We start from the raw sequence: 25,993 nt of genomic DNA, 5'->3' as shown, positions 1-25,993 counted from the left end.
AGGTTCTGGAGGAGCTTAGAGAGGCCTACATCGTATGGCGCAACGATAAATGTATGTTTGAGCGTGTTAGTGATTGGTGGGAATTTGTTAAGGTTCAATTTCGCAGTTTCTTTCAGGCCAAGAGTCGTCAACAGGCGTGCGGAAGAAAGAGGGACTTCAGGAGGCTGCAGCGCGAGCTGCGGTCACTGCAAGACCTTCTCCGGTGCGGCTGGGACGTGAAGGAGGAGCTGGAGGAGACCAAAAAGAGCTTGCAAAGGCACTTTGAGGAGGAATCCAAGCGAATCGTCTTCCGTTCCAAGGTGGAGAACCTGGAGAAGGGTGAGAAATGTAACTCGTTCTTTTTCAGGAAACTCCACGCCGGCCACACGCCCCTGACTGAGCTGCGGGATGAGACCGGAAGTTTGCGGAAGGGCAAAGAGGACGTGATGGGGGTTGTCACTAGCTTCTACCGCAGCCTCTACGCCCCGAAGACCACCGACTCCGAAGTGGCCGACGAGTTCCTGTCAGGTATCACTAACGTTGTTGATCCCGCAGGTGCGTCGGCCATGGACGCCCCCTTGACGGTGGGGGAGCTGCTCTCTGCCGCTAAATCCTTTAGGCCTGGCAGGACCCCGGGCAGTGATGGTCTCCCAGCGGAGCTCTATGTAGCGCTGGGGGATCTCATTTGCCCGGACCTGTTGGAGCTGTACGAGGAGATGGTGGTGGAGGGCAGAATGCCTCCGTCGTTGAGGGAGGGTATGATCACGATCCTGTATAAGCGGAAGGGGGAGAGATGTGACTTGAAAAATTGGCGTCCCATCTCTCTCTTGAACGTGGACTACAAGATCCTCGCCAAGGTGCTGGCCAACCGGCTGAAGAAGGTCATCGGTCGGGTCGTCCATCTGGACCAGACCTGTGGCATTCCCGGCCGCAGGATCGCAGACAGCCTCGCCCTAGTGAGGGACACGGTCCATTACATCCAAAGCCGCCGTGCACACGCGGCCCTGGTCAGCCTTGATCAGGAGAAGGCTTTCGACCGGGTCTCTCACGAGTTCATGGGCAGGGCACTGCGTAGGTTAGGACTTGGTGATATGTTTTGTCGTTTTGTTAACGTGATGTATTTTGATATTTTCAGCAGGGTACTGGTGAACGGCTGGAAGACTGACCCCTTTCCGGTTCTCTCTGGGGTCAGACAAGGCTGCCCTCTCTCACCTCTCCTTTTTGTTTGTGTTATAGAATCCTTCGCGGAGGCTATACGGCAGAACGGAGAGATCAGAGGGATCACCGTACCCGGACCCGATCGACACGAGGTCAAGTGCTCGCTGTACATGGACGACGTGACCGTCTTCTGCGCTGACCAGCGTTCGGTGACCGCACTCGTCCAGACCTGCGAGAAGTTCGGAAAGGCTTCAGGGGCAAAGGTCAACTGCGGGAAGTCGGAGGCTATGCTCTTCGGGGAGTGGCACCTGGCTTCCTCCGCCCCCTTCCCGTTTACCATCAAACCGGACTTCATCAAGATCCTTGGAGTCTGGTTCGGAAAGGAAGGCGCGGCCCTCAAGTCCTGGGAAGAGCGATTGGCTAAGGTCAATACGAAGATCGGGCTGTGGAGCCTCAGACACCTCACCATTGAGGGCAAAGCATTGGTCCTGAGGAACGAAGTTCTGCCTGTGCTCCAGTACACCGCACAGGCCTGGCCCCCCCATGTCACCGTCTGCAGGGCCATCACCAGGACCGTGTTTTGTTTCATCTGGGGCTCCAAAATGGACAGAGTGAAGCGCTCCGTGATGTACAAGGAACCCCGCAAGGGCGGAAAAGGTGTTCCGGATATCCCTACCTTGCTGCGGGCAGCCTTTGTATGTGACTGTGTGCGGAGGACTCTGCAACAGAAAAATGGCTCTGCGGGCAGGTCCATGTCTCGCCTGTTCCTCCTCCCCCTCTGGAGGGGTCTGAGCTGGGACAAGTGGGACAGCTCCATCCCTTACAACTGGCACACTCCCTGGTTCTACGGGGGCGTCGTCAAGTTTGTGAGGGAACACCAACTGGAGGGACTCAAGCCCGACTTGTGGAAGCCAAAAACTGTCCACAAGCTCATCAGAGCACAGGACTCTATGGAGCTCGTTCCAGGGCTCGCTGCGGCCACCGCAGAGACTGTATGGACAAATGTGGCTTCGGCAAAACTGACCAACGGGCACAAGGACTTGTCTTGGATGGCCATTCAGGGGGGACTGCCTTTGAGGTCATTCATGCATGCCCGCAACCTGTGCAAAACGCGGTACTGCCCCCGGTGCCCCTTCGTGGAGGAAACATCTTCGCACCTCTTTTGGCAGTGTCCGTTTGCTCAGGGCCTGTTGGACGCCCTGGAACTTGAACTCAGTGACTGTGTGCCCAGGAACAGGCTAACGCACTGCGCGGTGCTGTACGGCCTGTTCCCTGGGAATTTCGGCGATGAGGCAACCCGGGAGGCCTGGCGCCTTATGAACTGTTTTAAGGACGCTATATGGCTTGCCAGGAACCGCCTCATTCTGAAGAAGGAGAGGATGTCCTTTCTGGACTGCCGCAGGCTGGTCCACAGCCTGCTCAGAGACTATTCCATCATGGACAGATCGGACCAGGAAGAAGAGGATTGATACCCCTCTCCTTCCCCCTCTCCCCTTGTGTTGTGTTGTCTTTCAATAAAGCTTCGGGCCTGTGATTTCCCCTCCCTACCCCCCTCTCTCCCACCCCCCTTACCCCATCACTTGTCTGTATTGCTTTATTGTTTGTTGTTTTAGGATTGTTAAGGTATGCTGGAATGTTAGTGTAGCGGGTGGTATGATGTATAGCGTAGGGAGCCTGTGCTGTATGTTGTACCATGGTGCTGAGTATGTAGTGTCTTATTTATTGAACTGTGCTGCGTCACAGTTTATGTATGCCTGACGACGACTGATTGTAATAAAGATATTTTCAATCAAAAAAATCTGTTCTTATCAGTTTAATATCTGATACGTCCCCTATCTGGGGACCATATATTAAATGGATTTTTAGAACAGGGAGATGGAAAAAGAGCTTGCTCTGTCCTCTCCAGGCATTGACCTGGTATTGCAGTGCCTCCAGGTTCAGTGCACCCCCTAATGAGTTTGCAAAAAACAGAGCAAAAGAATGAAGAAGGAAACAAGCCGGCTGCACCTGAAACTACTGTTTTGCAAGAAACATCCCTCGAGTGTGTTGTGCGCAGGTGGACCGACCCCGAAAAATTAGCCCGAGTGTGGCTACGAAAAGTTTGTTTGTCCAAGACTTGCTGGCCTCTGTTGCCATGGCAACCAACTGGCAGAGTTGTTTACAACTTGGCTGCCGGGCCAGTGCTGGTGATGTCATCGCGGGACGTGATGTCATCAAGGCTTTGCTGCTATACACAGCTGCCAGCACAACAAGCAGCTCAGTTGCAGCCGGTCAAGCGACCGAGCAGGTAGGTGGAAAGGTAGGTGCAGTTTATTAAACCGTTTCCTTTGGATTTGATTTCCTGGTGGCCGGCCGATGTATCCTGCTGATGCTGCCTGCCTACGGCTCCAGCTGGGAGAATTCACCCTCCATGTTCTTTGATAGATAGATTAGATACATTAGATAGAATAGATAGGATAGATAGGATAGATTAGATAGATAGATAGATAGATAGATAGATAGATAGATAGATAGATAGATAGATAGGTAGGTAGGTAGGTACTAATAATAAGCTAGCCAGCTAGGCAGCCAGCCACAGAGACAGCCAGCCAGCTACAGAGACAGCCAGCCAAAGAGCTAGCTGCATGTCATGTATGCCAGACAGAGACGGAGACAGAGACAGAGACGTGTATGTCTGCCATCCATCAGGTGGAAGCAGACGCAGTGTGATTGGGGGGTGGAGCTATTCAGATTTGAGAGCAGAAAGGAAGACAGAGGCAGTGCTAGGCAATAGGAGATGCAGTGTGAAAGCACGTCCGGTCCGCCATCTGAGAGGGTGGAGCGCATAATAGGGTATGTATGTCTGGCTTCGCCTTAACAAGAAGGACGTGGTGTCCGAGAAGGGGAGTTTTCGGGAAACCGTTGTGGCCATCGCTTCTCGGCCTTTTGGCTAAGATCAAGTGTAGTATCTACAGGAGATCTGGTCGGAAGGTGCCTGGGGTACCCGACCTGTCGGCCTTGGAGGATTACCTCCTTGTTGCTATTGGCAGGCGGCTTAGTCCCCAGGCAACGGGAAGCGATCACACCTGCCTGCATCTGCAGGTGAGGTGCTCCGTGGGTTCGTTTTTTCGTTTGGAGTCATTTGAAGATGGAGGTGACCAACGAGGATGGAACTGTGCCGGAAGAAGTCCCTACTTATGCGAGGATAAGGAATGCGATTCGTTTTACGCTGAAGGATTCCAGGAAGAAAGAATTGGGCCTTGTGTTTCTGGTGGAGGAAGTTTTCTTTAAACTTCTGGGCCTGCAGCGGAGCCAAATCCTGGCGTTGCTGGAGTTCCCGAGGCGTGGGATATATGATCTGGTGCTAAGTTCAGAAGAGGACCACAGCTATCTTTTGGGTAAGCTGGAATATGTTAGGAATAATGATGTGTTGAATGGTATTGATATCGTTTCCCATTTCCCGAGGAGAGAAAGACTGGTCACTATAAGAATGTATAGCCCATACGTGCCAGAAGAGGAGATTGCTGCTTTCTTGGGGAGATATTGTGAAGAAGTCACGACAAAAGGAAAAGTCTTGAATCAGTTTGGGCTTTGGACCATGAAGTGGAAATTTTTGGTAAGATTCAAGATGTCGGAGGATGGAAAGTTATGTGTCCCTCCTGGGCGTTTCAAGATCGGATCCATTAATGGTGATTTATATTTTGCGGGGATGGAGCTTTTTTGTAGGCGATGTAAACAGTACGGCCATACAAAGGACCACTGTACAGTCCTTTTTTGTGTAAGATGTCAGAAAGAAGGACATGTAGCTGAGTCTTGTGATCAAGAGAAAGCTTGCCATTTGTGTGGGAGCAGAGAGCATTTGTACGCCTCCTGTCCTGTCAAAAAGAAAGGTGCAAGTGAGCAAGAGGATGTACTGGAGGCCACTGGGGGTACAGGAAGTTCCTCACAGGAGGAAAGAAGTAAGGAGGAGATGGAGGATCCAAAGGGAGGCAAGGAGGGTCCCCAGCAGGAGGAAGAAATGGATATTTCAATCAGAAGGGTTCCTAAGGTAAGGGAGAAAGTCCCAAGGGAAATTGAAAATGTGCCGGTAGAGTTAGAAGTAAAAAAGAAAATAGCAAGATCCCTCACAGAAGAAGAAAGGAGGGACTATGCCTTGGTGCCGCAAGATTTGTGGGAGCATATAGACTCACTGGATAGGAGATTCCCTCTTAGGAGGTTGCAGGATAGAGTAATTGCGCATCTGGAGAAGCACGGGGATAGGTTCTTTGAAACTTATTATGTACCCTCGGATATCAGGGAAAAGATAGAAAAGTCAGGATCAAGATCGCCTATTGTCATTCGTTTGTTGTCCTTTTTTGCCTTTAAAGCAGGCATGAGAGGCTGAAGATATGGTTTTTTTTTTTTTTTCTTGTTATAGTAATGGGTTTAGCTTAATTTAGTACTTCACTTTGTTTTGTTGTATAGGGGTTATTAAGTGGTATTGTTTTTTGTATTTGTTTTGTGTTTTTTTTACTTGGTATGATGGTTTAAAAGATTAAAAGGACCATGATGATGAGATGGTTTGAGTAATGACGAAGATGTGAACAGTTTCTTCTGTTTATATCGTTTTTTAACCATTCTGAATGGTTTTAAAAAAAAAAAAAAAAAAAAAAAAAAAAAAAAAAATCTGTTCTTATCAGTTTAATATCTGATACGTCCCCTATCTGGGGACCATATATTAAATGGATTTTTAGAACAGGGAGATGGAAAAAGAGCTTGCTCTGTCCTCTCCAGGCATTGACCTGGTATTGCAGTGCCTCCAGGTTCAGTGCACCCCCTAATGAGTTTGCAAAAAACAGAGCAAAAGAATGAAGAAGGAAACAAGCCGGCTGCACCTGAAACTACTGTTTTGCAAGAAACATCCCTCGAGTGTGTTGTGCGCAGGTGGACCGACCCCGAAAAATTAGCCCGAGTGTGGCTACGAAAAGTTTGTTTGTCCAAGACTTGCTGGCCTCTGTTGCCATGGCAACCAACTGGCAGAGTTGTTTACAACTTGGCTGCCGGGCCAGTGCTGGTGATGTCATCGCGGGACGTGATGTCATCAAGGCTTTGCTGCTATACACAGCTGCCAGCACAACAAGCAGCTCAGTTGCAGCCGGTCAAGCGACCGAGCAGGTAGGTGGAAAGGTAGGTGCAGTTTATTAAACCGTTTCCTTTGGATTTGATTTCCTGGTGGCCGGCCGATGTATCCTGCTGATGCTGCCTGCCTACGGCTCCAGCTGGGAGAATTCACCCTCCATGTTCTTTGATAGATAGATTAGATACATTAGATAGAATAGATAGGATAGATAGGATAGATTAGATAGATAGATAGATAGATAGATAGATAGATAGATAGATAGATAGGTAGGTAGGTAGGTAGGTACTAATAATAAGCTAGCCAGCTAGGCAGCCAGCCACAGAGACAGCCAGCCAGCTACAGAGACAGCCAGCCAAAGAGCTAGCTGCATGTCATGTATGCCAGACAGAGACGGAGACAGAGACAGAGACGTGTATGTCTGCCATCCATCAGGTGGAAGCAGACGCAGTGTGATTGGGGGGTGGAGCTATTCAGATTTGAGAGCAGAAAGGAAGACAGAGGCAGTGCTAGGCAATAGGAGATGCAGTGTGAAAGCACGTCCGGTCCGCCATCTGAGAGGGTGGAGCGCATAATAGGGTATGTATGTCTGGCTTCGCCTTAACAAGAAGGACGTGGTGTCCGAGAAGGGGAGTTTTCGGGAAACCGTTGTGGCCATCGCTTCTCGGCCTTTTGGCTAAGATCAAGTGTAGTATCTGTTCTTATCAGTTTAATATCTGATACGTCCCCTATCTGGGGACCATATATTAAATGGATTTTTAGAACAGGGAGATGGAAAAAGAGCTTGCTCTGTCCTCTCCAGGCATTGACCTGGTATTGCAGTGCCTCCAGGTTCAGTGCACCCCCTAATGAGTTTGCAAAAAACAGAGCAAAAGAATGAAGAAGGAAACAAGCCGGCTGCACCTGAAACTACTGTTTTGCAAGAAACATCCCTCGAGTGTGTTGTGCGCAGGTGGACCGACCCCGAAAAATTAGCCCGAGTGTGGCTACGAAAAGTTTGTTTGTCCAAGACTTGCTGGCCTCTGTTGCCATGGCAACCAACTGGCAGAGTTGTTTACAACTTGGCTGCCGGGCCAGTGCTGGTGATGTCATCGCGGGACGTGATGTCATCAAGGCTTTGCTGCTATACACAGCTGCCAGCACAACAAGCAGCTCAGTTGCAGCCGGTCAAGCGACCGAGCAGGTAGGTGGAAAGGTAGGTGCAGTTTATTAAACCGTTTCCTTTGGATTTGATTTCCTGGTGGCCGGCCGATGTATCCTGCTGATGCTGCCTGCCTACGGCTCCAGCTGGGAGAATTCACCCTCCATGTTCTTTGATAGATAGATTAGATACATTAGATAGAATAGATAGGATAGATAGGATAGATTAGATAGATAGGTAGGTAGGTAGGTAGGTAGGTACTAATAATAAGCTAGCCAGCTAGGCAGCCAGCCACAGAGACAGCCAGCCAGCTACAGAGACAGCCAGCCAAAGAGCTAGCTGCATGTCATGTATGCCAGACAGAGACGGAGACAGAGACAGAGACGTGTATGTCTGCCATCCATCAGGTGGAAGCAGACGCAGTGTGATTGGGGGGTGGAGCTATTCAGATTTGAGAGCAGAAAGGAAGACAGAGGCAGTGCTAGGCAATAGGAGATGCAGTGTGAAAGCACGTCCGGTCCGCCATCTGAGAGGGTGGAGCGCATAATAGGGTATGTATGTCTGGCTTCGCCTTAACAAGAAGGACGTGGTGTCCGAGAAGGGGAGTTTTCGGGAAACCGTTGTGGCCATCGCTTCTCGGCCTTTTGGCTAAGATCAAGTGTAGTATCTGTGCTTGGTCTTGGTTGGGAGGTGCGTGTGTCCTGCTTTTTAAGCAGGGGCAAAGAGGGGAGATCTTATCTGTGGATTACCGACAGAAGGGAAGGATGCAGTACTCCAATGGATTGGAAAGAACTGTCCGTATTGTGGTGGATGTGGCTGACCAGCAGAAGAACAACATTGTGTTTATTGGAAGAGAAGTTGTTCAAGGTATGGCCGGATTTTCTTTGGATCAGTTATTTTGTGTTCAAGAGGCTCCTAAGACTGGGACCTACGATGTTTCTTTTGTTGTGGAGAGCGATTGTTTGAAATTTTTTGAGATTTTTAAGGCGAACGCCAATAATCCTATTTTAAAGGGGGTGAAAGCTATACCTTTATTTGAATTGGAGGAAAAAGTTTTGTTCCTGCATGTTTACAACCCTTTTACAGAGGAGGCTATGTTGAAAAATTTCTTAAATGTATACTGCTCGACTGTAAAAGGTGGGATAAAACAGAAGAGTGTGTTGGGGGTCTTTAATGGAACCTATAAATATTGGGTGAAGTTAAGAGTGGATCCAAATGGGATTGGAGGAGTGAAGCACCCCCCGCAAAACTTCACCATTGCGGGCCATAGAGGCTACTTATATTATCAAGGTCAGCCGTCGTACTGCAGAAATTGTTTTTGCTTTGGACATATAAGTACAGAGTGTCCTGGGATGAAGAGATGCAGAAATTGCAAAAAGCCTGGTCATGAGGCTGGAGCCTGCCCGTCCCCTAAAACATGCGACTTTTGCAATGAAGCAGGGCATGTATATAGGAACTGTCCAGAAATAGCAAAAAAGAGAGAAGAAAAGTGGGCAGAAGATGTGAATAAGTATACTAAGATGGTGGTTCTGGGGAGGAAGGAGGATGTGAGAAGGAAAGATGTCAGAAAAGAGAGGAGAGAGCAAAGTGTTGTGGAGGAGGAGGGGAGTGTTGGAGAGAAGGTATTGAAGGAGTTAAACAAAATGGCACAGGAGGTGGTGGAAAGTGTGAGAACAGAAAGAGGAGAAGATATTGAGGAGCTACAAAGTCCAGAAGTTGTGGAGGAACCACAAAGCCCAGAAGTGGTAGAGACTCCTGAGTCCCTGAGGATTGACTGGTCTGAGTCAGAGGTGGAGAGTGGTGAGGGGGAAGAGAGAGATGATTTTTTTCGTCCCCCCAAGAAAACAGCCAGAGTGTCCCACGGTGATGACCTACAATCGGAGGTGGTGGAGACGCAAAATCGTTTCCAATCGCTATCTGAAACCGGGATGGATGTGGGCGGTAGCCAGGAAATACCTGCAGAGACAATCAGCAGAAAAGTGAACTGAAGCTTATGTGTCTTTTTTCTTCCTTAGGGTTGTTAATGTGTTGTGGTGTTAAATGTCTGTGAGAATTTTGTCCTCCAATGTAAGGGTCTTCAGAAGTAAGATCAGGAGGAGAGCGGTGTTGGAAATACTGGCTGGAATTGGCGCCGATATTATTTGTGTGCAGGAGTGTGGGTTAGAAAGAGAACCTGGGAGGGAGGAGTGGACATATGGACCAGCAATATGGTCAGTGTCTAATAAAAATAGAAATGATGGGGTGGGAATATTATTTAGAAGTTATAATTTTAATGTTTGTTCTTACACTGTTATTATGGAGGGAAGGTGTTTGCTGGTTTCAGTTGAGTTTTGTGGGGTTAAATTTCGTTTAATTAATGTGTATGCACCCGTGAGGAGGGAGGAGAGGGTGACTTTGTTTGAGGCAGTTAGATTTTTTTTGCCTGGGAGAGAGCCTTTGGTGTGGGTGGGGGATTTCAATTGTGAGACTGAGGGAAGTGTGGATGTGGCAGGCGATATGGTGAAAAGTATGTGTGTGGACTTTAATTTGCAGGACATGGTGAAGGTGTGTGGAGTGGACCCTGTCCCAAAAACATATCGCGCAGATAGTGGAAGATATGAGTCAAGGCTGGATATGTGTTTTATATCCAAGGGAATGTTGGGTAGAGGGTATACGCAGATTCCGGTGACATATTCAGACCATGAGTGTGTGTTGTGTGAGGTAGTTTTGGATGTTGAGTGTATAAGTGGGAGGGGAGTATGGAAATTAAATGTTAAGTTGCTAGAGGAGGATGGGATTGTTTCTGAGTATAAAGAGAGGTATAGGAAATGGTGTGAGAGAAAAAGTGAGTTTGAGAATATTCTGTGTTGGTGGGATTGGGTGAAAGAAAGATCAGGGGTGTTTTTTAAAAGGTATGGGTATAAAAAAGCAGCAGATAGGAAAAAAAGGTATACATGGTTAAATAAGCGATTGGTATTTTTGAACAAACTAAAGAAGGGTGGTGTGGATGTGGAGGATGAGATTGAGAGTGTGAAAAGGGATTTGAAGAGTTGGATGAATGAGAGAGGGAGAGAAATAATGTACCAAGCGAAAGTGGATAAACTTGAAAATGATGAAAAGTGTTCAAGATATTTCTTTAAGAAGGTGTTTGGAAAGAAGGAGGATCTGGTGAGAGTGTATGGGAATGATGGAAGGGTGGTGAGTGGTAGGAGTGTGCTTGGGGTGGTGAAAGCGTTTTATGATGATTTGTATGCAGTGAGAAAGTGTGATAGAGACTTAGAATCAGAAGTACTGGCAGGGATTGATAGAAAGGTGGATACCAGAGAGTGTGGGAATTTAATGAGAGAGATTGGAATGAAAGAGGTAGAACAGACTATTGGGAGTATGGCGTTGAATAAGACTCCAGGGGAAGACGGTTTGCCTGTTGAGTTTTTCAAGACTATGTGGGAGATAATAAAGGAGGATTTGGTGAGTGTGTTTAGATATATATGGATGAATGGTAGAATGGCTGAGAGTATGAGGAGTGGTATTGTGGTATTAATATATAAAAAAGGGGACGCAAAGGATGTGAGGAATTGGAGGCCTATAACTTTATTGAATGGAGACTATAAAATTTTTTCAAAAATTATAGCAAATAGGATGAGAGGTGTGATTGATCAGGTGATTGGAGAAGAACAAGTGTGTGCAGTGCCAGGAAGAAGGATAAGTGAAAATTTATGTTTGTTGCGGGATATGTTATGGGATGGTATGAGTAGAAAGCAGGAGATTAGTGTGGTGTCGATTGATTTCGAAAAGGCGTATGATCGTTTGGCGCATGAGTTTTTGTTTAAAGTATTGGTGAGAATGGGGTTTCCAAGTGATTTTGTGAATGTAGTGAGAGTGTTGTATAAGGATGTGTTTAGTAAAATTCAGATAAATGGATGGTTGTCTGAGAGAGTGGAAGTGTGTTCGGGGGTTAGGCAGGGATGCCCTCTATCCCCTATAGCGTTTATTTGTGCTATGGAGCCTTTATTGCAGTTAATTCGTAAGGACAAGGTTTTGAGGGGGATTAAGATACCTGGGAGTAGAGGTAGAGAAGCCAAAGTTCTGGCATATATGGATGATGTTTGTGTGGTGTGTGAGTCTGCAGCAAGTGTGAGGAGAGCGAAATTATTGGTTGCGTTTTTTTTGTGGAGCGTCTGGGTTTAAAGTGAATTGGAAGAAGAGTGAGTATAAATGTTTTGGGAGGGTTGGCGAGGGTGAAGATGTGGGTATAGAGAGAGTGGAAGGTGCAATTAAAGTGTTAGGGGTTAAAATGGATGAAAGTTTAAATGGAAGACAGAGTTGGGATGATGTGTGTGAGAAAGTGTCAAAAAAATTAAATTTTTGGAGATTGAGAGATTTGTCAATGGTGGGAAAAGTGTTGATAATCAAAAGTGTGATATTGCCAATATTGTTGTATGTGGCGGTGGTTTTTCCACCAGGGTATAGAATGGAGAGAAAGGTGAAAAGGATTTTGTTTATGTTTTTGTGGGGTACGAAAATGGAGCGAGTGAGAAGAGAGATTGTGATGAAGGATTGGAGGAATGGTGGGTTAAATTTTCCAAATATTGAAGTGTATCTGGGGGTGAATGTAATTTTTATGGTGAGAAGGATGATGAGAGGGGAACAGAATTCAGCATGTATGTTAAGATATTTGGCAGGGAGAATGTTGTGTAAGGTAGGATGGATGGAGAGAGATTTGAGAGTTCCGTATGCATTCGAAAGCCCGAGTTGGTATGTGTATGTGGAAAGGTGTTTAGTTAATTATAATTTAGTGGGTGTGCGAAAAGAGGTGTTGGAGAATAAAAGGAGTGTGATGAAGTTTATAAATGGGAGGGAGGTTGAGTGCCCAATTAATATGGTTAGAGGGTTGGATGTGAGTAGGGTGTGGAGGAGTCTGGAGACTGAGGGCATATCAAATCGACAGAAGGAGATTGTGTGGCAAGGGTTGCATGGGGCGTTACCTGTGAGAGAATTCCAGAAGAATCGTGGGTTGGGGAGAAGTGAGTTGTGTCCTAGGGAAGGATGTGGAGGGATTGAAAGTGTGATGCATTTGTTTTGGAATTGTGATAGAGCGCAGGAGGTTTGGAAGGGAATAGGGCCTTTATGTAAGGAGTTGACTGGGTTAAGGAATTTTTCGTATCAAATGGTTTTGTTTGGGTTATGTTTGGTTGGGAGGAGAAATAGAAGAGTGTGGTTTGTGTTACTTGCAATAATTAAAGAGGTTCTGTGGGATGTAAGGAATCTATATGTGTTCAAGAGAAAAGACATTCCAACAGAAGGTTGTTTGAGAATGATCTTGAGCAAATTATACGTAGTTTATTTGTTAGATAAGCAGAGGGTGGGGGAGGAGGATGCCGAAGGGATATGGAAGTTCTTGAAGTGGAGGCATTTGGTGAAGGTGTAGGTTAGTGTGAATATGTTTTAGTTGGATTTGTTTTTGAAATTGTTTAAAAATAAAAGAACAGAAATGAACCGTATGATGAGTATGGGAAAAGTTCACGCTGGGTAAAAGAAGGTAAACTGCGTGCGAAACGAAAGTTTTTCCCTTGGTGAATGTAACCAAACCTGAAGGTTTAAAAAAAAAAAAAAAAAAAAAATCTGTTCTTATCAGTTTAATATCTGATACGTCCCCTATCTGGGGACCATATATTAAATGGATTTTTAGAACAGGGAGATGGAAAAAGAGCTTGCTCTGTCCTCTCCAGGCATTGACCTGGTATTGCAGTGCCTCCAGGTTCAGTGCACCCCCTAATGAGTTTGCAAAAAACAGAGCAAAAGAATGAAGAAGGAAACAAGCCGGCTGCACCTGAAACTACTGTTTTGCAAGAAACATCCCTCGAGTGTGTTGTGCGCAGGTGGACCGACCCCGAAAAATTAGCCCGAGTGTGGCTACGAAAAGTTTGTTTGTCCAAGACTTGCTGGCCTCTGTTGCCATGGCAACCAACTGGCAGAGTTGTTTACAACTTGGCTGCCGGGCCAGTGCTGGTGATGTCATCGCGGGACGTGATGTCATCAAGGCTTTGCTGCTATACACAGCTGCCAGCACAACAAGCAGCTCAGTTGCAGCCGGTCAAGCGACCGAGCAGGTAGGTGGAAAGGTAGGTGCAGTTTATTAAACCGTTTCCTTTGGATTTGATTTCCTGGTGGCCGGCCGATGTATCCTGCTGATGCTGCCTGCCTACGGCTCCAGCTGGGAGAATTCACCCTCCATGTTCTTTGATAGATAGATTAGATACATTAGATAGAATAGATAGGATAGATAGGATAGATTAGATAGATAGATAGATAGATAGATAGATAGATAGATAGATAGATAGATAGGTAGGTAGGTAGGTAGGTAGGTACTAATAATAAGCTAGCCAGCTAGGCAGCCAGCCACAGAGACAGCCAGCCAGCTACAGAGACAGCCAGCCAAAGAGCTAGCTGCATGTCATGTATGCCAGACAGAGACGGAGACAGAGACAGAGACGTGTATGTCTGCCATCCATCAGGTGGAAGCAGACGCAGTGTGATTGGGGGGTGGAGCTATTCAGATTTGAGAGCAGAAAGGAAGACAGAGGCAGTGCTAGGCAATAGGAGATGCAGTGTGAAAGCACGTCCGGTCCGCCATCTGAGAGGGTGGAGCGCATAATAGGGTATGTATGTCTGGCTTCGCCTTAACAAGAAGGACGTGGTGTCCGAGAAGGGGAGTTTTCGGGAAACCGTTGTGGCCATCGCTTCTCGGCCTTTTGGCTAAGATCAAGTGTAGTATCTGTTCTTATCAGTTTAATATCTGATACGTCCCCTATCTGGGGACCATATATTAAATGGATTTTTAGAACAGGGAGATGGAAAAAGAGCTTGCTCTGTCCTCTCCAGGCATTGACCTGGTATTGCAGTGCCTCCAGGTTCAGTGCACCCCCTAATGAGTTTGCAAAAAACAGAGCAAAAGAATGAAGAAGGAAACAAGCCGGCTGCACCTGAAACTACTGTTTTGCAAGAAACATCCCTCGAGTGTGTTGTGCGCAGGTGGACCGACCCCGAAAAAATTAGCCCGAGTGTGGCTACGAAAAGTTTGTTTGTCCAAGACTTGCTGGCCTCTGTTGCCATGGCAACCAACTGGCAGAGTTGTTTACAACTTGGCTGCCGGGCCAGTGCTGGTGATGTCATCGCGGGACGTGATGTCATCAAGGCTTTGCTGCTATACACAGCTGCCAGCACAACAAGCAGCTCAGTTGCAGCCGGTCAAGCGACCGAGCAGGTAGGTGGAAAGGTAGGTGCAGTTTATTAAACCGTTTCCTTTGGATTTGATTTCCTGGTGGCCGGCCGATGTATCCTGCTGATGCTGCCTGCCTACGGCTCCAGCTGGGAGAATTCACCCTCCATGTTCTTTGATAGATAGATTAGATACATTAGATAGAATAGATAGGATAGATAGGATAGATTAGATAGATAGATAGATAGATAGATAGATAGATAGATAGATAGATAGGTAGGTAGGTAGGTAGGTAGGTACTAATAATAAGCTAGCCAGCTAGGCAGCCAGCCACAGAGACAGCCAGCCAGCTACAGAGACAGCCAGCCAAAGAGCTAGCTGCATGTCATGTATGCCAGACAGAGACGGAGACAGAGACAGAGACGTGTATGTCTGCCATCCATCAGGTGGAAGCAGACGCAGTGTGATTGGGGGGTGGAGCTATTCAGATTTGAGAGCAGAAAGGAAGACAGAGGCAGTGCTAGGCAATAGGAGATGCAGTGTGAAAGCACGTCCGGTCCGCCATCTGAGAGGGTGGAGCGCATAATAGGGTATGTATGTCTGGCTTCGCCTTAACAAGAAGGACGTGGTGTCCGAGAAGGGGAGTTTTCGGGAAACCGTTGTGGCCATCGCTTCTCGGCCTTTTGGCTAAGATCAAGTGTAGTATCTGTTCTTATCAGTTTAATATCTGATACGTCCCCTATCTGGGGACCATATATTAAATGGATTTTTAGAACAGGGAGATGGAAAAAGAGCTTGCTCTGTCCTCTCCAGGCATTGACCTGGTATTGCAGTGCCTCCAGGTTCAGTGCACCCCCTAATGAGTTTGCAAAAAACAGAGCAAAAGAATGAAGAAGGAAACAAGCCGGCTGCACCTGAAACTACTGTTTTGCAAGAAACATCCCTCGAGTGTGTTGTGCGCAGGTGGACCGACCCCGAAAAATTAGCCCGAGTGTGGCTACGAAAAGTTTGTTTGTCCAAGACTTGCTGGCCTCTGTTGCCATGGCAACCAACTGGCAGAGTTGTTTACAACTTGGCTGCCGGGCCAGTGCTGGTGATGTCATCGCGGGACGTGATGTCATCAAGGCTTTGCTGCTATACACAGCTGCCAGCACAACAAGCAGCTCAGTTGCAGCCGGTCAAGCGACCGAGCAGGTAGGTGGAAAGGTAGGTGCAGTTTATTAAACCGTTTCCTTTGGATTTGATTTCCTGGTGGCCGGCCGATGTATCCTGCTGATGCTGCCTGCCTACGGCTCCAGCTGGGAGAATTCACCCTCCATGTTCTTTGATAGATAGATTAGATACATTAGATAGAATAGATAGGATAGATAGGATAGATTAGATAGATAGATAGATAGATAGATAGATAGATAGATAGATAGGTAGGTAGGTAGGTAGGTAGGTACTAATAATAAGCTAGCCAGCTAGGCAGCCAGCCACAGAGACAGCCAGCCAGCTACAGAGACAGCCAGCCAAAGAGCTAGCTGCATGTCATGTATGCCAGACAGAGACGGAGACAGAGACAGAGACGTGTATGTCTGCCATCCATCAGGTGGAAGCAGACGCAGTGTGATTGGGGGGTGGAGCTATTCAGATTTGAGAGCAGAAAGGAAGACAGAGGCAGTGCTAGGCAATAGGAGATGCAGTGTGAAAGCACGTCCGGTCCGCCATCTGAGAGGGTGGAGCGCATAATAGGGTATGTATGTCTGGCTTCGCCTTAACAAGAAGGACGTGGTGTCCGAGAAGGGGAGTTTTCGGGAAACCGTTGTGGCCATCGCTTCTCGGCCTTTTGGCTAAGATCAAGTGTAGTATCTGTTCTTATCAGTTTAATATCTGATACGTCCCCTATCTGGGGACCATATATTAAATGGATTTTTAGAACAGGGAGATGGAAAAAGAGCTTGCTCTGTCCTCTCCAGGCATTGACCTGGTATTGCAGTGCCTCCAGGTTCAGTGCACCCCCTAATGAGTTTGCAAAAAACAGAGCAAAAGAATGAAGAAGGAAACAAGCCGGCTGCACCTGAAACTACTGTTTTGCAAGAAACATCCCTCGAGTGTGTTGTGCGCAGGTGGACCGACCCCGAAAAATTAGCCCGAGTGTGGCTACGAAAAGTTTGTTTGTCCAAGACTTGCTGGCCTCTGTTGCCATGGCAACCAACTGGCAGAGTTGTTTACAACTTGGCTGCCGGGCCAGTGCTGGTGATGTCATCGCGGGACGTGATGTCATCAAGGCTTTGCTGCTATACACAGCTGCCAGCACAACAAGCAGCTCAGTTGCAGCCGGTCAAGCGACCGAGCAGGTAGGTGGAAAGGTAGGTGCAGTTTATTAAACCGTTTCCTTTGGATTTGATTTCCTGGTGGCCGGCCGATGTATCCTGCTGATGCTGCCTGCCTACGGCTCCAGCTGGGAGAATTCACCCTCCATGTTCTTTGATAGATAGATTAGATACATTAGATAGAATAGATAGGATAGATAGGATAGATTAGATAGATAGATAGATAGATAGATAGATAGATAGATAGATAGATAGATAGATAGGTAGGTAGGTAGGTAGGTACTAATAATAAGCTAGCCAGCTAGGCAGCCAGCCACAGAGACAGCCAGCCAGCTACAGAGACAGCCAGCCAAAGAGCTAGCTGCATGTCATGTATGCCAGACAGAGACGGAGACAGAGACAGAGACGTGTATGTCTGCCATCCATCAGGTGGAAGCAGACGCAGTGTGATTGGGGGGTGGAGCTATTCAGATTTGAGAGCAGAAAGGAAGACAGAGGCAGTGCTAGGCAATAGGAGATGCAGTGTGAAAGCACGTCCGGTCCGCCATCTGAGAGGGTGGAGCGCATAATAGGGTATGTATGTCTGGCTTCGCCTTAACAAGAAGGACGTGGTGTCCGAGAAGGGGAGTTTTCGGGAAACCGTTGTGGCCATCGCTTCTCGGCCTTTTGGCTAAGATCAAGTGTAGTATCTGTTCTTATCAGTTTAATATCTGATACGTCCCCTATCTGGGGACCATATATTAAATGGATTTTTAGAACAGGGAGATGGAAAAAGAGCTTGCTCTGTCCTCTCCAGGCATTGACCTGGTATTGCAGTGCCTCCAGGTTCAGTGCACCCCCTAATGAGTTTGCAAAAAACAGAGCAAAAGAATGAAGAAGGAAACAAGCCGGCTGCACCTGAAACTACTGTTTTGCAAGAAACATCCCTCGAGTGTGTTGTGCGCAGGTGGACCGACCCCGAAAAAATTAGCCCGAGTGTGGCTACGAAAAGTTTGTTTGTCCAAGACTTGCTGGCCTCTGTTGCCCATGGCAACCAACTGGCAGAGTTGTTTACAACTTGGCTGCCGGGCCAGTGCTGGTGATGTCATCGCGGGACGTGATGTCATCAAGGCTTTGCTGCTATACACAGCTGCCAGCACAACAAGCAGCTCAGTTGCAGCCGGTCAAGCGACCGAGCAGGTAGGTGGAAAGGTAGGTGCAGTTTATTAAACCGTTTCCTTTGGATTTGATTTCCTGGTGGCCGGCCGATGTATCCTGCTGATGCTGCCTGCCTACGGCTCCAGCTGGGAGAATTCACCCTCCATGTTCTTGATAGATAGATTAGATACATTAGATAGAATAGATAGGATAGATAGGATAGATTAGATAGATAGATAGATAGATAGATAGATAGATAGATAGATAGGTAGGTAGGTAGGTAGGTACTAATAATAAGCTAGCCAGCTAGGCAGCCAGCCACAGAGACAGCCAGCCAGCTACAGAGACAGCCAGCCAAAGAGCTAGCTGCATGTCATGTATGCCAGACAGAGACCGGAGACAGAGACAGAGACGTGTATGTCTGCCATCCATCAGGTGGAAGCAGACGCAGTTGTGATTGGGGGGTGGAGCTATTCAGATTGAGAGCAGAAAGGAAGACAGAGGCAGTGCTAGGCAATAGGAGATGCAGTGTGAAAGCACGTCCGGTCCGCCATCTGAGAGGGTGGAGCGCATAATAGGGTATGTATGTCTGGCTTCGCCTTAACAAGAAGGACGTGGTGTCCGAGAAGGGGAGTTTTCGGGAAACCGTTGTGGCCATCGCTTCTCGGCCTTTTGGCTAAGATCAAGTGTAGTATCTGTTCTTATCAGTTTAATATCTGATACGTCCCCTATCTGGGGACCATATATTAAATGGATTTTTAGAACAGGGAGATGGAAAAAGAGCTTGCTCTGTCCTCTCCAGGCATTGACCTGGTATTGCAGTGCCTCCAGGTTCAGTGCACCCCCTAATGAGTTTGCAAAAAACAGAGCAAAAGAATGAAGAAGGAAACAAGCCGGCTGCACCTGAAACTACTGTTTTGCAAGAAACATCCCTCGAGTGTGTTGTGCGCAGGTGGACCGACCCCGAAAAATTAGCCCGAGTGTGGCTACGAAAAGTTTGTTTGTCCAAGACTTGCTGGCCTCTGTTGCCATGGCAACCAACTGGCAGAGTTGTTTACAACTTGGCTGCCGGGCCAGTGCTGGTGATGTCATCGCGGGACGTGATGTCATCAAGGCTTTGCTGCTATACACAGCTGCCAGCACAACAAGCAGCTCAGTTGCAGCCGGTCAAGCGACCGAGCAGGTAGGTGGAAAGGTAGGTGCAGTTTATTAAACCGTTTCCTTTGGATTTGATTTCCTGGTGGCCGGCCGATGTATCCTGCTGATGCTGCCTGCCTACGGCTCCAGCTGGGAGAATTCACCCTCCATGTTCTTTGATAGATAGATTAGATACATTAGATAGAATAGATAGGATAGATAGGATAGATTAGATAGATAGATAGATAGATAGATAGATAGATAGATAGATAGATAGATAGGTAGGTAGGTAGGTAGGTAGGTACTAATAATAAGCTAGCCAGCTAGGCAGCCAGCCACAGAGACAGCCAGCCAGCTACAGAGACAGCCAGCCAAAGAGCTAGCTGCATGTCATGTATGCCAGACAGAGACGGAGACAGAGACAGAGACGTGTATGTCTGCCATCCATCAGGTGGAAGCAGACGCAGTGTGATTGGGGGGTGGAGCTATTCAGATTTGAGAGCAGAAAGGAAGACAGTGGCAGTGCTAGGCAATAGGAGATGCAGTGTGAAAGCACGTCCGGTCCGCCATCTGAGAGGGTGGAGCGCATAATAGGGTATGTATGTCTGGCTTCGCCTTAACAAGAAGGACGTGGTGTCCGAGAAGGGGAGTTTTCGGGAAACCGTTGTGGCCATCGCTTCTCGGCCTTTTGGCTAAGATCAAGTGTAGTATCTGTTCTTATCAGTTTAATATCTGATACGTCCCCTATCTGGGGACCATATATTAAATGGATTTTTAGAACAGGGAGATGGAAAAAGAGCTTGCTCTGTCCTCTCCAGGCATTGACCTGGTATTGCAGTGCCTCCAGGTTCAGTGCACCCCCTAATGAGTTTGCAAAAAACAGAGCAAAAGAATGAAGAAGGAAACAAGCCGGCTGCACCTGAAACTACTGTTTTGCAAGAAACATCCCTCGAGTGTGTTGTGCGCAGGTGGACCGACCCCGAAAAATTAGCCCGAGTGTGGCTACGAAAAGTTTGTTTGTCCAAGACTTGCTGGCCTCTGTTGCCATGGCAACCAACTGGCAGAGTTGTTTACAACTTGGCTGCCGGGCCAGTGCTGGTGATGTCATCGCGGGACGTGATGTCATCAAGGCTTTGCTGCTATACACAGCTGCCAGCACAACAAGCAGCTCAGTTGCAGCCGGTCAAGCGACCGAGCAGGTAGGTGGAAAGGTAGGTGCAGTTTATTAAACCGTTTCCTTTGGATTTGATTTCCTGGTGGCCGGCCGATGTATCCTGCTGATGCTGCCTGCCTACGGCTCCAGCTGGGAGAATTCACCCTCCATGTTCTTTGATAGATAGATTAGATACATTAGATAGAATAGATAGGATAGATAGGATAGATTAGATAGATAGATAGATAGATAGATAGATAGATAGATAGATAGATAGATAGGTAGGTAGGTAGGTAGGTAGGTACTAATAATAAGCTAGCCAGCTAGGCAGCCAGCCACAGAGACAGCCAGCCAGCTACAGAGACAGCCAGCCAAAGAGCTAGCTGCATGTCATGTATGCCAGACAGAGACGGAGACAGAGACAGAGACGTGTATGTCTGCCATCCATCAGGTGGAAGCAGACGCAGTGTGATTGGGGGGTGGAGCTATTCAGATTTGAGAGCAGAAAGGAAGACAGAGGCAGTGCTAGGCAATAGGAGATGCAGTGTGAAAGCACGTCCGGTCCGCCATCTGAGAGGGTGGAGCGCATAATAGGGTATGTATGTCTGGCTTCGCCTTAACAAGAAGGACGTGGTGTCCGAGAAGGGGAGTTTTCGGGAAACCGTTGTGGCCATCGCTTCTCGGCCTTTTGGCTAAGATCAAGTGTAGTATCTGTTCTTATCAGTTTAATATCTGATACGTCCCCTATCTGGGGACCATATATTAAATGGATTTTTAGAACAGGGAGATGGAAAAAGAGCTTGCTCTGTCCTCTCCAGGCATTGACCTGGTATTGCAGTGCCTCCAGGTTCAGTGCACCCCCTAATGAGTTTGCAAAAAACAGAGCAAAAGAATGAAGAAGGAAACAAGCCGGCTGCACCTGAAACTACTGTTTTGCAAGAAACATCCCTCGAGTGTGTTGTGCGCAGGTGGACCGACCCCGAAAAATTAGCCCGAGTGTGGCTACGAAAAGTTTGTTTGTCCAAGACTTGCTGGCCTCTGTTGCCATGGCAACCAACTGGCAGAGTTGTTTACAACTTGGCTGCCGGGCCAGTGCTGGTGATGTCATCGCGGGACGTGATGTCATCAAGGCTTTGCTGCTATACACAGCTGCCAGCACAACAAGCAGCTCAGTTGCAGCCGGTCAAGCGACCGAGCAGGTAGGTGGAAAGGTAGGTGCAGTTTATTAAACCGTTTCCTTTGGATTTGATTTCCTGGTGGCCGGCCGATGTATCCTGCTGATGCTGCCTGCCTACGGCTCCAGCTGGGAGAATTCACCCTCCATGTTCTTTGATAGATAGATTAGATACATTAGATAGAATAGATAGGATAGATAGGATAGATTAGATAGATAGATAGATAGATAGATAGATAGATAGATAGATAGATAGATAGGTAGGTAGGTAGGTAGGTAGGTAGGTACTAATAATAAGCTAGCCAGCTAGGCAGCCAGCCACAGAGACAGCCAGCCAGCTACAGAGACAGCCAGCCAAAGAGCTAGCTGCATGTCATGTATGCCAGACAGAGACGGAGACAGAGACAGAGACGTGTATGTCTGCCATCCATCAGGTGGAAGCAGACGCAGTGTGATTGGGGGGTGGAGCTATTCAGATTTGAGAGCAGAAAGGAAGACAGAGGCAGTGCTAGGCAATAGGAGATGCAGTGTGAAAGCACGTCCGGTCCGCCATCTGAGAGGGTGGAGCGCATAATAGGGTATGTATGTCTGGCTTCGCCTTAACAAGAAGGACGTGGTGTCCGAGAAGGGGAGTTTTCGGGAAACCGTTGTGGCCATCGCTTCTCGGCCTTTTGGCTAAGATCAAGTGTAGTATCTGTTCTTATCAGTTTAATATCTGATACGTCCCCTATCTGGGGACCATATATTAAATGGATTTTTAGAACAGGGAGATGGAAAAAGAGCTTGCTCTGTCCTCTCCAGGCATTGACCTGGTATTGCAGTGCCTCCAGGTTCAGTGCACCCCCTAATGAGTTTGCAAAAAACAGAGCAAAAGAATGAAGAAGGAAACAAGCCGGCTGCACCTGAAACTACTGTTTTGCAAGAAACATCCCTCGAGTGTGTTGTGCGCAGGTGGACCGACCCCGAAAAATTAGCCCGAGTGTGGCTACGAAAAGTTTGTTTGTCCAAGACTTGCTGGCCTCTGTTGCCATGGCAACCAACTGGCAGAGTTGTTTACAACTTGGCTGCCGGGCCAGTGCTGGTGATGTCATCGCGGGACGTGATGTCATCAAGGCTTTGCTGCTATACACAGCTGCCAGCACAACAAGCAGCTCAGTTGCAGCCGGTCAAGCGACCGAGCAGGTAGGTGGAAAGGTAGGTGCAGTTTATTAAACCGTTTCCTTTGGATTTGATTTCCTGGTGGCCGGCCGATGTATCCTGCTGATGCTGCCTGCCTACGGCTCCAGCTGGGAGAATTCACCCTCCATGTTCTTTGATAGATAGATTAGATACATTAGATAGAATAGATAGGATAGATAGGATAGATTAGATAGATAGATAGATAGATAGATAGATAGATAGATAGATAGATAGATAGGTAGGTAGGTAGGTAGGTAGGTAGGTACTAATAATAAGCTAGCCAGCTAGGCAGCCAGCCACAGAGACAGCCAGCCAGCTACAGAGACAGCCAGCCAAAGAGCTAGCTGCATGTCATGTATGCCAGACAGAGACGGAGACAGAGACAGAGACGTGTATGTCTGCCATCCATCAGGTGGAAGCAGACGCAGTGTGATTGGGGGGTGGAGCTATTCAGATTTGAGAGCAGAAAGGAAGACAGAGGCAGTGCTAGGCAATAGGAGATGCAGTGTGAAAGCACGTCCGGTCCGCCATCTGAGAGGGTGGAGCGCATAATAGGGTATGTATGTCTGGCTTCGCCTTAACAAGAAGGACGTGGTGTCCGAGAAGGGGAGTTTTCGGGAAACCGTTGTGGCCATCGCTTCTCGGCCTTTTGGCTAAGATCAGCGATCCCACCTACTTGGCTTGCCAAGGGAGTTGTTTTTGTTTTCTGTTCGTGTGCTGGCGGAGGCGATATTTGAAGATGGATGCAACCAATATGGATGGAACCACGGCAGAGAAGAAGTCACCAGGCTTATGCAAAGATTAGAAACGGATGTCGTTTTACGTTAAAAGTGCGAGGAAAGAAAAGAATTGGGCTTGGTCTTCTTGGTGAAGAGGTTCTGTTTAAGCTCCTTGGGTTACAGCGGAGTCAAGTTTTGGCCTTGTTGGAGTTCCCAAAGCGTGTGTATACGACCTGGTGTTGGCTTCAGAAGAGGTATTACAGCTTTCTGAGGGGGTAAGATCGAATGTTGCAAGGGAAATGTTATATTGAATGGTATGATAATGTCTCATTTCCTGAGGAGGAGAAAGACTGATCACGGTGCGGATTGTACAGCCCTATGTGAACGAAGAGGAACATTGCGGTTCTTTCACTGGCAAAGTTACTGCGACGGGAAATTGCTCCAAAAAGAAAAGTCTTAAATCAGGTTCGGACTTTTGGACAATGAAGTGGAGGTTTCTGTGAAGTTCAAAAGTGTTGGAGAATGGGAAACTGTGTATGCCTCCAGGACGTTTCAGGATTGAGCTGTTAAATGGAGACTGTTTTTTTGCAGGCATAGGACGACTTTTGTCGTAAATGTAAAAAAGTTATGGACATTTGAAGGAACATTGTACTGTGATATTTTGCACTAAAATGTCACAACGAGGGGCATGTGGGCTGAGGTCATGCAATCAGAAGAAGGCTGTGCCATTTGATGTGGGAGTGCAGAGCACCTGTACGCTATTTGTCACTTAGAAGGAAGCGGAGGGAGGGATGAAGGAGGAAGGGCAGGAAGCAGCTGGAGGGAGTGAGAGTCCTCAGCAGGAGGAGAGTATGGACCCTTCAGTAGAAGGATTCCAGGGAGGTGGAGAGAGTTCCCAGAGAAGGAGGAGAAAAGGAAAAAGACAGTAAGGTACCTATTTCAGAGGAAGGGAGAAAGGGATCGTAGTATTGTGTCTCAGAGAGTATGGGATGATATAGAGTCATTAGGAAAAGAGGAGTTTCCTATGGTCGGGTGGGAGAAAAAGTTAGAGGTAGTTTGGGGAAAGAGAGGAAGGGTTTTTTGAGACTTTCAAATGCCTTGTGAGATAATGAAGCGTATTAGAAGAGTGTAAGTCTATCTCGCCCGGACTAAGGCTTCGTATATTGACTTATTTTGCGTTTTTAAGGTGAGGTTTGCGAGCTTGATGAAATTATGTTGGTTTCTTTTCTTTTGTTATTTAAAGGGAAGATAGTATATGGGTTTTGTTTTTGTGGGGGTTTGGTTTTTTTCCCCGTTTTTGTTATGTAACATTGTAAGGAAATTAATTTGTATGGATATGTGAGTTTGATCTGGGTCATGTTTTGATTTGTGAAAATTCTTTTATTTCTCGTAAATAATTTGTTTTGAAATAAAATTGTTGATATCCCCTTGTGGGATTAGCCAACTTAAAAAAAAAAAAAATCGTTTCTTATCAGTTTAATATCTGATACGTCCCCTATCTGGGGACCATATATTAAATGGATTTTTAGAACAGGGAGATGGAAAAAGAGCTTGCTCTGTCCTCTCCAGGCATTGACCTGGTATTGCAGTGCCTCCAGGTTCAGTGCACCCCCTAATGAGTTTGCAAAAAACAGAGCAAAAGAATGAAGAAGGAAACAAGCCGGCTGCACCTGAAACTACTGTTTTGCAAGAAACATCCCTCGAGTGTGTTGTGCGCAGGTGGACCGACCCCGAAAAATTAGCCCCGAGTGTGGCTACGAAAAGTTTGTTTGTCCAAGACTTGCTGGCCTCTGTTGCCATGGCAACCAACTGGCAGAGTTGTTTACAACTTGGCTGCCGGGCCAGTGCTGGTGATGTCATCGCGGGACGTGATGTCATCAAGGCTTTGCTGCTATACACAGCTGCCAGCACAACAAGCAGCTCAGTTGCAGCCGGTCAAGCGACCCGAGCAGGTAGGTGGAAAGGTAGGTGCAGTTTATTAAACCGTTTCCTTTGGATTTGATTTCCTGTTGGCGGCCGATGTATCCTGCTGATGCTGCCTGCCTACGGCTCCAGCTGGGAGAATTCACCCTCCATGTTCTTTGATAGATAGATTAGATACATTAGATAGAATAGATAGGATTAGATAGGATAGATTAGATAGATAGATAGATAGATAGATAGATAGATAGATAGATAGATAGATAGATAGATAGGTAGGTAGGTAGGTACTAATAATAGCTAGCCAGCTAGGCAGCCAGCCACAGAGACAGCCAGCCAGCTACAGAGACAGCCAGCCAAAGAGCTAGCTGCATGTCATGTATGCCAGACAGAGACGGAGACAGAGACAGAGACGTGTATGTCTGCCATCCATCAGGTGGAAGCAGACGCAGTGTGATTGGGGGGTGGAGCTATTCAGATTTGAGAGCAGAAAGGAAGACAGAGGCAGTGCTAGGCAATAGGAAGATGCAGTGTGAAAGCACGTCCGGTCCGCCATCTGAGAGGGTGGAGCCATATAGGGTATGTATGCTCTGGGCTTGCCTTAACAGAAGGGACGTGGTGTCCGAAGAAGGGGAGTTTTCGGGAAACCGTTGTGGGCCACGCTTCTCGGCCTTTTGGCTAAGATCAA

The 25,993-nt window shown here is 47.4% G+C and overlaps 10 non-coding genes and 5 pseudogenes across 10 annotated transcripts; all 15 read left to right on the top strand.

Annotated features, from left to right (window-relative positions):
* The first annotated feature begins 2,916 nt into the window (after positions 1–2,916).
* Positions 2,917–3,088, top strand: LOC138774765 (U2 spliceosomal RNA; annotated as a pseudogene).
* Positions 3,089–4,046: 958 nt separating this feature from the next.
* Positions 4,047–4,185, top strand: LOC138774776 (U2 spliceosomal RNA; annotated as a pseudogene).
* Positions 4,186–5,717: 1,532 nt separating this feature from the next.
* Positions 5,718–5,934, top strand: LOC138774766 (U2 spliceosomal RNA; annotated as a pseudogene).
* A 954-nt stretch (positions 5,935–6,888) lies between these two features.
* On the top strand, positions 6,889–7,079 carry LOC138774749 (U2 spliceosomal RNA). Its single transcript, XR_011360377.1, has one exon. It is a non-coding gene; the product is annotated as a U2 spliceosomal RNA (small nuclear RNA).
* A 922-nt stretch (positions 7,080–8,001) lies between these two features.
* LOC138774775 (U2 spliceosomal RNA) lies at positions 8,002–8,111 on the top strand (annotated as a pseudogene).
* Positions 8,112–12,917: 4,806 nt separating this feature from the next.
* LOC138774769 (U2 spliceosomal RNA) lies at positions 12,918–13,126 on the top strand (annotated as a pseudogene).
* Positions 13,127–14,088: 962 nt separating this feature from the next.
* Positions 14,089–14,279, top strand: LOC138774748 (U2 spliceosomal RNA). Its single transcript, XR_011360376.1, has one exon. It is a non-coding gene; the product is annotated as a U2 spliceosomal RNA (small nuclear RNA).
* A 959-nt stretch (positions 14,280–15,238) lies between these two features.
* On the top strand, positions 15,239–15,429 carry LOC138774747 (U2 spliceosomal RNA). The gene has a single exon (XR_011360375.1). It is a non-coding gene; the product is annotated as a U2 spliceosomal RNA (small nuclear RNA).
* A 954-nt stretch (positions 15,430–16,383) lies between these two features.
* On the top strand, positions 16,384–16,574 carry LOC138774746 (U2 spliceosomal RNA). The gene has a single exon (XR_011360374.1). It is a non-coding gene; the product is annotated as a U2 spliceosomal RNA (small nuclear RNA).
* Positions 16,575–17,536: 962 nt separating this feature from the next.
* On the top strand, positions 17,537–17,727 carry LOC138774778 (U2 spliceosomal RNA). Its single transcript, XR_011360398.1, has one exon. It is a non-coding gene; the product is annotated as a U2 spliceosomal RNA (small nuclear RNA).
* A 952-nt stretch (positions 17,728–18,679) lies between these two features.
* On the top strand, positions 18,680–18,870 carry LOC138774777 (U2 spliceosomal RNA). Its single transcript, XR_011360397.1, has one exon. It is a non-coding gene; the product is annotated as a U2 spliceosomal RNA (small nuclear RNA).
* A 962-nt stretch (positions 18,871–19,832) lies between these two features.
* On the top strand, positions 19,833–20,023 carry LOC138774767 (U2 spliceosomal RNA). The gene has a single exon (XR_011360393.1). It is a non-coding gene; the product is annotated as a U2 spliceosomal RNA (small nuclear RNA).
* A 962-nt stretch (positions 20,024–20,985) lies between these two features.
* On the top strand, positions 20,986–21,176 carry LOC138774756 (U2 spliceosomal RNA). Its single transcript, XR_011360384.1, has one exon. It is a non-coding gene; the product is annotated as a U2 spliceosomal RNA (small nuclear RNA).
* A 966-nt stretch (positions 21,177–22,142) lies between these two features.
* On the top strand, positions 22,143–22,333 carry LOC138774745 (U2 spliceosomal RNA). Its single transcript, XR_011360373.1, has one exon. It is a non-coding gene; the product is annotated as a U2 spliceosomal RNA (small nuclear RNA).
* Positions 22,334–24,807: 2,474 nt separating this feature from the next.
* Positions 24,808–24,999, top strand: LOC138774773 (U2 spliceosomal RNA). The gene has a single exon (XR_011360395.1). It is a non-coding gene; the product is annotated as a U2 spliceosomal RNA (small nuclear RNA).
* Positions 25,000–25,993: the final 994 nt, after the last annotated feature.

The sequence above is a fragment of the Dendropsophus ebraccatus genome, unplaced genomic scaffold (genome assembly GCF_027789765.1).
Source record: "Dendropsophus ebraccatus isolate aDenEbr1 unplaced genomic scaffold, aDenEbr1.pat pat_scaffold_1085_ctg1, whole genome shotgun sequence".
Taxonomy (NCBI): domain Eukaryota; kingdom Metazoa; phylum Chordata; class Amphibia; order Anura; family Hylidae; genus Dendropsophus; species Dendropsophus ebraccatus.
The sequence above is the reverse complement of the archived record's forward strand: the minus strand, read 5'-3'. Positions and strand labels throughout refer to the sequence as shown.